A 13,199-nucleotide genomic window follows, 5' to 3' on the forward strand; every position below is an offset into this window, starting at 1 on the left:
AGCAGCCCCCATGATTTCTGATTTATATACTACCCAAACCTTCCACTATACCACCTATACTACCCAGAACCTGCCACTATACCACCTATGCTACCCAAACCTGCCACCATGCCACTATACTACCCAAACCTGTCACTATACCACCTATACTACCCAAACCTGCCACTATACTGCCCTATACTACCCAAATCTGCCACTATACCACTCTATACTATCCAAACCTGCCACTTTACCGCCCTATACTACCCAAACCTGCCACTTTACCGCCCTATACTACCCAAACCTGCCACTATACCATCCCATACTACCCAAACCTGACACTATACATTACTACAGCCTATACTGTACCCTCCTGACCTCCCTTTTCACTGTCTACTGAAATACTTAAACAATGCTGACAGGCTGGCTATCCTTCAATGTTCCGCAAGACACGCACACTTAAAATAGATGGGCACAATCTCTTGATTTTTGTTGACTACTCAGCAGAAGTTTCCAGAAAAAGGAAAGAATTCCAACCAATTTGTGTGGAACTCTTCAAACAAGGCATCGTATTCACGTTGGCATTCCCTGCCACGCTGAGACTACAAGCCCCAAATGGAGATCAACTGACATTCCACACCCCAGCAGAAGCAGATTCCTATCTCCACTCCAGGCTGCAATGCTCAGGTCTTTCTAACCCTCCTTCCTCGGAAATCTTGCTTACAGAATGCAGGGAGCAACGCAGCCCCAGGAAAGACCCCCTTAAGTGCCTACGAGCCAACCACACCAACAGCACAAACAGAATGGGATAACCTCCTTTGCCACCAATGCTGACTCTATGGGCCTTAGCCTGCTACAACAACTCAGCTCACTAAAGTCAGCTTACAGCCACACTATACCGAACCTACGCAGGCACTTCTGTCACTCTGTCCCATGGTAGCTTTTCTGGCTTATCCAAGTTACTGGTTTAGCTTTACCACAAGCACTGACAAAAATAGATTATCTAACTTTCTAGGTGATCGTCTCACAGCCACTGAGCTCACGGTAATGCTGTGTAGTGGTAGATACACACATGCGGAAAAAAGTGAAGTCGAAAGCAATGTGTTGTTTTTTCTTTTATTACTCTAATGTCATGTTTCCCCCTCTCCCCCCACCCTTTCCTCTGCAGGACTCTACTTATGTTCACTCTCACCTTCTGAACTGTAAGTGCCCTTATAATTCTATACACTGCCCAGATGATTCTAGATCTAGCAAAATACACCACCGCGTTACACACATATGCAAATAGTCTCCTGGAATGTTAAAGGCCTTCACTCCCCATTCAAACGCATGAAGATTATAAAAATTTTAAAAGTCTCAAAACCAATACAGCCCTTCTCCAAGAGTTGCATCTGTCACCCAAAGACTACCACCGCCTCCAAAAATTATGGGTGGGCAAAGTCATAGGCTCAGCAGCGGTGGGTAGAAAGGCTGGAGTAGTTATCCCTCCTCCTACACAAACGCCTGGCCTATGACATCATAACGGTGGACAACGATGATTCTGGCCGAATGATTACAGCTCATCTCAAATTTAAAACAAAGGAACTATTGATTACCAACATCTACTCCCTTAACTCTCCTACTACAGCATTTTTTCAGGAAGTCACTAGATGGATCCTGAAAAAACCTCAATATCCACAACTGATAGGAGGAGATTTCAATATGGTCCTAAGGAAAGAGGAAGATATATCCACCCGCGACCTTTCCTACTCACGAGATTCAACTGGCCACTTCTCGCTCCTAGAACAATTCCAGATGTGAGCAAATTTAATACACCCTTGACGCCTCTCTCACGCCATGGATAAAGAGTACACCTTCTATTCCGCTCCACACAAGTCTTTTACTAGACTAGACTATTTCTTCACCTCACCCTCTCTTTTACCGCATGTTAGGGAAGCCACCATCCATGAACTGGTGATCTCAGACCACAGCCCAATATTTGTCCAGTTCAGTGACTTTCTTCCCAAAGACACAACCAAAATATGGAGGTTCCCCTATTTTCTTGCCCACGATGACCAATTGAAAAGAGTACTACAGGAGGCATGGGAAGAATTGACAGACAAGAATAGATCCCACTCACATCTACCCAATCTACTATGGGATGCAGGGAAAGCATCCCTGAAAGGTAAAATAAGATTTTACGCTTATAACTACAAAGCTAATTCTCCTAGGCAACATAAACAAGCCAGCATATGTTTACACACAGCTCAAGCCCTTCTAGCCCAGGGCGGTTCCCAAGATTATAGAAAGACATGACATGAGGCTAATGCACCTTTGACACTTTGGCAGAACAACAAGAGTGCATAAAGTCTGTCCACGCAGATCTAGAATTCCACAAACATGGAAACAAAGCCGGAAAATTACTTTCTAGACTTTGCAAAGGTCAATTCAAAGCACCCCACATCACAACTCTTAAAGACCGCCAGGGCCACGCAACATCCTCCCCCTTAGATATAAACAAAGTCTTAGAATCTTTCTATACATCCCTATACGTGGCTGACACTATAGACACCTCACAAGCCAAACACTTCTTGGACTCGTCCAAACTGCCCCAGATCTCCTCAGAACAGCTTCTCACTCTCAACGCTCCCATCTCTCAGACAGAGATAGAGGAGGCTATCAAAACCCTAGCTAGCAATAAATCACCAGGGCCAGATGACCTTTCAGACATATTTTATAAACTGACTTGAGAATTTATACCCCAAACTTTAAACAAGGTATTTAATGGGATCTGGGAAGGGGGAGTATATCTTCCATTGGGACACCAGGCCTATATCAAACTAATAGCCAAGAAAGGGAAGGACCCCACTGAACCAGGTTGCTATCTCACTACTTAATGCAAATTCCAAACTATTATCCAAAGTCATAGCCTCCCGCTTAGCCAACATTCTCCCAACCCTGATGCATCCAGCACAAGCAGGATTTTTCAAGGGGCACTCGGCCTCCTTGAACATAAGAAAAGTACTAGAAATAATGGAACATGCTAAAATACATCCATCTGCAGACATAGCCATTGTCACTTTAGATGCTGAAAAGGCTTTCTATAATGTGAGCTTTGAATGGTTGGCACTTGTCCTCGAAATGTTTGGCTTCCTAGGCTCCTTTTCACACTTTATCAATGGTCTTTATTCATCCCTGTCCGCTAGAGTAGTGGCAGCAGGCCATGTTTCCAACCCTATCCCCCTCCACAAGGGCACGTGCCAGGGATGCCCCCTATCACCTTTACTTTTTATCTTGGTGATTGAACCACTTTCCCGTTACCTCAACGCAGAAATACCCCTCCATGGCATAATATTGGGCTCTGAAGAACTCAGATTGACTCTTTTCGCAGATGACATCCTGATATTTACTGCTAACCCCCAGGAAGAAAACCTTTCATTCAAAAAACCTTCAACACTTTTCGTTCCTGCTCAGGCCTCAAAATAAACTTTACCAAAAGCAAGGAACTACCACTCCGCAAGAGTGGCAAAAGCCCCTGGATGGCCTCCTCACCCTTTCCTATAGCGCCTCACCACATCACATACCTAGTGAACATAGGCAGAGAACCTTCATCTCTTTATCAGCTATACTATCCTCCTTTGATTTCCAAAATAACCAGTGAACTGGAAGCATGGATGGACCTTCCTTTATCGCTCTTTTGGAAATGCCACTTCTACAAGATGGTCAGCTTCTCACGTCTATTATATCCAATGCAAACTATCCCAATTCTAACAAACACAAAGATATCCAAATAATCAATAGTACTCTTTCAGCTTTACTGTGGCGCCAAAACTATATCTTCCGAAGAGCGAAGGAAGGCCCGGTCTCCCTTTTATTAGACTGTACAATTTATCATGTTTGCTCCGCCTAAGCCTGGACTGGTTGATTCAGGGTTCAAAATATACCAACTATGAGATGGAGTTGGCTATGGCACACCCATATCAGCTTTAATCTATCCTCCATAGCATCTTAAAATCACTACTACCTAATCTCCAACAAATTTGCTCATTCGGGACACTATCATTGCATGGAGAGATGTAAGAAAGCCCTTGGGGGTCTCCCCGCATGTCTCCTCACATCTACCGATACTCGGAAATCCTATGATACCGCAGACCACCCACCACAAAGCATTCAACACCAAAGACCTAACTAAAGTAGCCTCCCTGTATGACATACCCAATGGATGCCTCAAACCCTACCGAGCAATTGCAGCTGACTTTGACCTTCCGGACCACCACATCTTCCACATCATGCAGCTTTATGCCTTCATAAACAAAATATGCCTGAAACCACAGGTCAGATTCCAAAATATTTTCATTGACAAACTTGTTGAGACTAGGAGTATATCAACGGTGGAGATCTATCACCCTCTGATACCTTTTTTCATCATTCCACTGGAAGGCACAGCTGCAGCAGCCTGGGGAAAAGACCTTCCTCTGGTCAACCTCCCTCATCTACTACGTAGAGGATACAAAACTTGTCCAAAGCTAACACCAAACGAATCCTGATGGAAAACTCAAATTTAAACTGCTCCACAGGATATTTCTACCTTATTTCATCCCAAAGGACTCACCAGGGGAAAAGCTCTGTCCACTATGCAAAGATAGAAGACCAACACTATATCATCGTTTTTGGACATGTCCATACATAGCTACATACTGGAGGCAAGTCCAATCTTATGTTTCAGGTGTGACTCAAGTCAGAATACCATTGGACCCCATTCTCATGCTATTTGGATGTGATCAAAACACCTCAGCTTCAGAGGCTCCTCCCAACCCAGACACCTCCCAAAATGGACATTGCTTTTGCCTACTTACAGCTAGAAGAGTTATTCTCAAACATTAGATATCACCTCTACCTCCATCTGTCTTGGAGGTAAAGAAGGGATTAAAACTCCTGCTGTATAGAGAAGTACTGGAAGTATTGTCTCACAAATCAGGGTCTGAATTTCATTTCTCTCAATGATGGCAGGCATTCATAACTGCGACCTTTCCGACTCACGAACAAGCGTACTTAGAATCCCCCTACCTCTATGAGTTATGGCATTTTGCACGTCATGGACTTAAATCCGACCCTACCGGATACCAAGGAGCATAAACCAAAAAGGATTCCCCTATAGGACTGCAGGGTGGTCATGTATATCAGCAGACCTGTCCTGTTATTATTTCTATAAAAGAGAAAGGATGGGAGTGAGGGAGAGTAGTAAACAATATAAAAACATAGAAAAATTACAGCAGAAAAAAGACCAAGAAAAGTTGTCAGAGTATGCCCTTTTTTTTTAACTTTTTTGTCTGAGTATACATGCTTGAACCTATATACTGTGGGATGACTCACTACCTCTTCTAGAAACCTGTTCCAAGCATTAACTGCCCATTCAGTAAAATAGTACTTTCTGAGATTAGTTTTGATCTTTCCTCCAGTAGGTTATAACATTATACCAGCTTATGGGCATCGCTAATGCTCTGGGTCATTGAAACACTTTTTTTATGTTTATTTAAAAAAAAAATATATGTAATATAGAATATGCTGTAGAATATGCTGTATAATATATGTGTGTGTGTGTGTGTGTGTGTGTGTGTGTATTATAGTATATATTACTGTGGATGTGAAGAACATGTATATTATCTGTTACTAACACTACTGAAAAAGAACCTCAGAGAGAGATAGCAGAAACTAGGATGATCATCGGGTATTTATTAAATATTTACTCACACCAATATGAAAAACTTTGCCCACGTACATTTACAAAGCAAACAGGACGATATTTGCACAACATTTGTTTACATTTGCTTTTAATTATATGTATAGATGTAGATATATAGCATGAACAGTTTAAGCATTTGATTTACCTTGTTTTATTACATGAAAAAAAACATCTAATTTTTGATATTTACCACATGATGGCAGCATGTGTCCACAACTTTGTGTACAAATGTAGAAAAAATCTGCTATAGACATTTTTACATTATGTTTTTACTAGCTGTTTTAAATGATTTCCTGTAGAATGATTTATACATATACTTTATGTAACATACTATAATTAAATACTAAAGAGTCTAATCTTCATTACAGAATATATTTTTTTAATCTTTATAATACTGGTAATCATGTAACCTCATGCATTATTCTACAATATGTATGTCATACAACAGTAAAAATATCAGAATTTATTAGGTATAAATTATCTTAAATTATTTAGAGGTCATAGGGGAAAAAGCACTTACATTTGTTAGTTATTTATTAGTTCAATTCAAGGATTCAAGGGCAGACACTGAAAATGAAGGCCTTACATGTTTAAACTGTGTTTGGTATGTGTGTCTTAACTGTATATAACGGAAAAAAATGGGTATTTGGCAACTGATATAGAGATTTCAGTTTATAGAAAGATATTATTTGCCCATTTGTGGTGACATCGCCAATTTTTTAAATCCCAAATTTTGTCCAGACCACTGGATCTTTAAGCCCGGGTTCACACTATAATGCGCTGCGGACCGCACAGGAGCGCTGTGAGTCCCTGTTCACCGTTTCAGGGACGAATCAGGGACGATTCTATGCCTGAATTTGGCCCTGAAACGCAGCCAAAGACGCACAGCGTTTTTGTGCAGTGCGCACCACAGCCGCCCCGGAGATATGTGAACCGGCTCCATAGGGAGCCAGTCACATTCTCCTTCTATGTGAATTAGAGGTGCGGAAACGCACCTCTAATTCGCATAGGTGTGAACCTGGGCTAAAGGTAAAAAATTGGGGCAGGTTAGGATTTCTCTACAAAGGGTCATGAGGTGAAAATGAGAAAGAACCCCCAAATTCCTCACCATGGCAACCATCCAAGCATGTAAAACTGACCTCATAGAAGTAGTTGAGACATAGGGCGATCTGGGCCCTCTAAATACCAAATAGGCCAACGCTTCATAAGAACCCACGAGCGCCGCCTCAGGGGCAACTGCAGTGTCATCACATGGACCAGTAAGCCACCTATTAACTATCACCAACTCTCTCGCAAAGGAAGTATTTAAAATAATTTGGCACAGCTAGACCCCCCTAGCTCCACTCCACAGGAAGCCCTTCTGGGCCAAGGCATTTACCCTTTGGAAAGGAGCCAATAGCCCATGAAACCTCCTCCCCAGTTAATGGTGCATCTAGCAGCAGCCTAGCCTCATCAGGTAAGGTAGGCAGATTCAGATCCTCCAAAAAACCAAGCAATGCCTCATTGTCATAAGGTTTATGGGTGAGTATAGTGATCTGCAGAAGTCAACAAAAGCCTGAAGCACTTCCTCTGCCGAGGATCTAAGAATCCCATCTGCACCATACACACACAGCACAACAGTTGGGGTATAGGAGTCAGCATAGCAAGCAGTTTACCATTTTTTATCACCAGCCTCAAATAGATTCTCGGCCTGTTTACAAACCATACACTGGGTTTGGTTGCAATAATGGAGGTTTAAGTCCCTTCTTGCCTGCCTAAGTGACTACAAGGTCTCAGGAGTAAGAGCAGCCACATGTTCAGTGGTGCAGGCAATCTCCGCCTCCTGCAACCTGTGGGTGTCACTATTTTGGGGCACTCTGGCTGTCTTTATGGCCAAAATATATTCACCCCTGATGACCACCTTAAACAAGTCCCACACCATTTGTGGAGTGGAGGAGTCCACATTAGCTGGCCAGAAGGTGTCAAATTGTGCCATTACCATTTGTTCCACCATAGGCTCCACCACCCAGCCAGGATGTAAATACCAATAACGTGTGCCCCTGGTGGAAGGTAGGTTCAAGGTAGCCTGCAATGGAGTATGGTCTGAGATACCCCCAGCAAGGTATGTGCCATCTGAGATCCAGGCCAGCAGGTCTGAGTTAGCAAATGCCATATCCAGTCTAGAAGAGGAATGAAACACGTGCGATAAATAAGAATACTGCCTAACATCCAGATGTTTCCACCTCCATAATTCACTAAGCCCAGCCGCCTCTGCCCAGATTGCAAGATCAGGATTTTGCACCCTGGCAGGATTAGACGTATCCAAAGAATAGTCTAGTAAATTAATAAAATCTCCCATAATGAGAATTTTCAGAGGCAAAAAGGAAGCAAGCCTGTCAATTATGGAATAAAGCACCAAAGATTGGAAAGGAGGTGGTACATACACATTAATTAATGCCAGTTTTATTTCTAGCACCACAGCCACATATCGCTCCATAGGATCAGAGAAAACTTGACATATAGTACAATGTAGGCTTTTATGTAAAAGAATGGAGACCCCCTGGAATATGTAGGAAAAGTGGAATGAAAGGCACGTTGTATCCAATTCCTCTTCAGAGACAGAATCCTGTTACCCATAAGGTGAGTCTCCTGCAACAGTACCAGGTGTGGATTTTAAGTCTTTAACTATTGTAAAACCATGGATCTTTTAAACTTGGAGCATAGGTGTGTGCAGACCATGGCATTAGGGTGTGCACCCAAAGCTCAAACACGTGTGTGTGTGTGCATGTGTATGTATGTGTATGTATGTATGTATATATATATATATATATATATATATATATATATATATATATATCCCCAGTAGGGAAGAGATTGATGTCAGTAGTTTATTTTTATTATCATAACTTTTTTACAATTTTTCTATTTTTTACAATTTTATTTAATAATGTATTATTATTCTTAATATATATTTTTTTGTACATACAATTTTTTTAGGAGCTCCACTGGGGGGGGGCTTTGGTGAGATACCAGAGGTCTAAATAGACCCCTGATGTCTCACTATTAAGACAGAGATTCCCCAGTCCCTACTTCTGCAGCCAAGCAGCAGAGGGAATCTGTGCCAAAATACACAGTACAGGTGTCCACAGAGTAATGAAATAATGCAATAGGGAGCGTTCAGCAGGATTTAAGCTCACCTAGGAGACCGTACCTGCAAATCATATATAAGGAGTACAGCATGCCAGGAATCAAGGGAGGGACTCCAGCCAATCCATGACCACAATAGGTGTATTAAAGTATTGAGTGGACCCATTATGTTGGACTCTCATCTTGCTGGGGTATAACATGCTATATTGAAGGCCTTTCTCCCACACCTTCTTTCTCATCTCCACAAAGGATCTCCTGCGTTTCTGCAACTCTGGTGAGAAATTCGGGAAAAAGTGCAGAACTGCATTGTCGTAATGGGTGGTTTCCACACCTCGGCCAAGATGAGATCCCTGTCTCGGAAGTTGAGGAACTAAACCAAGGAATGCATGAGGAGGGTCGCAAGCTATTCTAGTACCTGTAGGGACCCTATGCACCCTTTCCACTTGATAGGCAGGTGAAACCCTCTGCAGATTCAACACTTGCTTAAGGAAAGCTTCAGCAAAAATAGCAGAATTATCCCCTTCCACTCCCTCTGGCAGCAGAACCACCACCCGCACATTATTGCGGCACAGCCTATTCTCTGCATCATCAGACCATGCCATCAGGAGATTCACTTGACGCTGCAAGTTCGTGAGGGTTTTGTTTGTGGTTTGAGGTGGTGTCCCTTCACATCAGATATGTGGGTCTCAGCACTGTCTAGGGGACCATGTATTTTATCCAGGTCCTGCCACATGAGACCGCATTCCAGGGCTAAGGTGTCTATCCTGGTCATGAGGGAGGTTCTACTTGCCTCTGATATAGCTGCAGGAGGAGACATCTCTGGGTTGTGAGTGGGGTCTTTCTCCATGATCCTCCCACTGCACTCCTCAGTCTGCACAGCTACAGAGGCTCTGTACAGCACATGTGGAGACAAGATGGCCATAGCGCGTGTGACAGGCGGGGAGCTCTGATGCCCACCGGCATTTTTTTTCCTGAGGACTTTCTCGCATGGGCAGCACAGGAGGAGACCCCCAGGCAGGTGGTAAAGGTTTGCTGAGCAGGGTAACAGTGATCTGCTCCCCAGGACCAGATAAAAGCACAGGATGTCACGAACCTCTGCAGGACACGTCTTCCTGGCTTCACATCTTAGCGACGCCCCGAAAATTGACATTTTTAGTATAATTTTACAGTGCACCTGTGCCCAGATTATGAAAATGAAATGATTTACATATTTGTATCAAATAGTAAATAAAGCTTTAAAACAAGCCATCCTTGACCTCTTTAGTTTGGTTGTAACTAGAAGTATTTAATTCTTAAAGATCTTGAAAGATCACAACAAAATCATAAAGTTGGGTTTTAGTTGTTTTTAACAGTTTAGAAACATCTGATGTGTGTTTGCATTAAATGGTTGCAGACTTCTAGGATCCTGGTACAATAGAAAGTAATAGGGAAAGAGCTAAGCTTTCTGTACCTCTGTTGTAAACTTTGGAAATTTAATTTCTCCACAATGCCTATAGCTATAGAGATAAATGAGAGATTGTCTTAAATTGCGTTTACTGCTTACTTAGAATATACAAATATTTGTAGTGCATATTTTGGGTGCAGGCTAACTTTAAGTTAAGAAGTACATAATCTTTTTTTTCTGGAATTAACACATTATATGACCCCTTGAAGATTTAGCTATCTCAATTTTGCCCACTGTCACTGTTTAGCATGCCTGCTATACACTCATGTTCTGTATGTACAGTCTCTGTACTTTTGTTCCAATAAAGTACATATTTTCCACATTTTTGTTTATTGTCTACACACTATTTTGCATGTTACTTAAAGCATAATTTCATTTTTCTTGTCACTTAAATAGTTTGGGCCAAGCTTGCCCAAATGAATTGTTTCCAATACTAAGTGATTTGACCACTGATTGATAATGATGCTAACACATACTGTAGTAGTATCAGCTAAATATAGTATGTGGTGCTGTGTTCTGCAGCAGTATGGGTGACTTCCCGTCTGCTGCTGTTGAGTCAGCTTGAATGTTTCTCCTTGATTCAATAGAAGCCTTGTATTTTAATCAATGAATACAAAGCTTCCTCTGATTATCTGAGGTGGAGAACATGATGATATCTGCCTATCACTCCACCTCAACCAGCCTTGCATTGATTAACAATACAAGGCTTTTCCTGAATGGACGAGAAGCAATTGGGCCAACACAATTTTCTTCCAACAGAAATTGAAAGCTGCCCAAACAAACTATTTAAAGGAATCATGGAATTCAGCCTAAAGTCTGTAGGAGTAATTGAGTAATACAGTGTTAAAAAATTATTATTATATGTTAATTACTATTTCATTCATATGTAGATAAATAGTGGGATGTTTGATCTGCAAATGGTATCAGTTAAAGACACCTTACAAGTTGAAAAAAATATATAAAATATATTTCTTTTTAACCTCTACTGACCTTTAGTTAAGCCTAATCATCCCAAATTGACTCCTTTCATGCCTTCCCCTCCAAGCTATTATTTTCCTGCTAATCTTTTTTATTTGTATTTTTTACCATTTAATATTAAAACATTTTGTTTTTATTAGATTTTTTTTTAGTGTCACCTAAAAAAAGCTAATTATTTTTTATTTGCACCACCTCAATACAGTGCACTTACACCCTCTTCCTGACCAGACCAATTTTCAGCTTTCAGCACTCTCACACTTTGACAATTACTCAGTCATGCAACACTGTACCCATATGAAATTTGCGTAGTTTTTTTCACACACATAGAGCTTTCTTTTGGTGGTATTTAATCACTAGTGGGTTTTTTATTTTTTGTGCTATAAATAAAAAAGTCCGTAAATTTTGTGAAAAAGATGCCTTTTTCTTTGTTTCTGTCATAAAATTTTGCAAATTAGTAATTTTTCTTCATACATTTTGGCCAAAATTTATACTGCTACATACCTTCTGTAAAAATAACCCAAATAAGTGTAAATTATTTGGTCTTTGTGAAAGCTATAGAGTCTACAAACTATGGTGCCAATCACTGAAAATTGATCACATCTGATCAAAGTAGACATACCAAGGTATTAAGTAAGTAGCATGGTGAGTTTTTTTAAGTTGTAATTTTTTCCCACAATTCTTTGCAAAATGAAGATTTTTTTTTTTTTACAAAATTGTCATATTAACAGGTTATTTCTCTCACAGAGCATATGCATACAACAAATTACACCCCAAAATACATTCTGCTACTCTTCCCGAGTATGGTGATACCACATGTGTGAGACTTTTACACAGCCTGGCCACATACAAAGGCCTAACATTGAAGTAGCACCTTCAGGCGTTCTACGAGCATAAATGACACATCTCATTTCTCAACCACCTATTACACTTTTGAAGGCCCTGGAACACCAGGACAATGGAATTGCCCCCAAAATGACCCCATTTTGGAAAGCAAATACCCCAACGTATAATCTATAAGGTATAATGAGTCTTTTGAATGGTTCATTTATTTCCAGAAGTTTTTGGAAAATGTGGAAAAAAAATGAAATTGCATTTTTTTTTCACAAAGTTGTCCATTTATCAGATATTTCCAACACATAGCATGTACATAGCAAAGATGACACCCCAAAATACATTCTGCTACTCCTTCTGAGTATGGTGATACCACATGTGTGAGCCTTTTACACAGCCTGGCCACATATAAAGGCCCCACATTGAAGTAGCATCTTCAGGCGTTCTACAAGCATAAATGACACATCTCATTTCTCAACCACCTATTACACTTTTGAAGGCCCTGGAGCACCAGGACAATGGAATTTCCCCCAAAATGACCCCATTTTGGAAAGCAAACACCCCGATGTATAATGTATGAGGCATAATGAGTCTTTTGAATGGTTCATTTTTTTCCAGAAGTTTTTGGAAAATGTGGAAAAAAATGAAAACACATTTTTTTTACACAAAGTTGACCATTTATCAGATATTTCCAACACATAGCATGTACATAGCAAAGCTGACACCACAAAATACATTCTGCTCCTGAGTATGGTGATACCACATGTGTGAGCCTTTTTACACAGCCTGGCCACATACAGAAGCCCGACATCTAAGTAGCACCATAAGGCATTCTAGGAGCATAAATGACATATATAATTTCCTGGCAACCTATCATTTTTGAAGGCCCTTCATATTTCTAACACATAGCATGTACATATCAAGAATTACAATCCAAAATAAATTCTATTGCGGAAAAGGTAAAAAGCATTACCTGTGCTTTTAGTAGTATCCACAAAGGAGAGCACTGGTCCAGGCAACAGGCAGGGATGTGCTTAGCGACAGCAATAGTAATTATCCAGGCAGCAGGCAGAAATATTGTCTATAGTAAGCACAAGGATATTGTCAGCACAACACAGT

This window comes from Aquarana catesbeiana, linkage group LG02 (genome assembly GCF_042186555.1).
Source record: "Aquarana catesbeiana isolate 2022-GZ linkage group LG02, ASM4218655v1, whole genome shotgun sequence".
NCBI classification, from domain to species: Eukaryota; Metazoa; Chordata; class Amphibia; order Anura; family Ranidae; genus Aquarana; species Aquarana catesbeiana.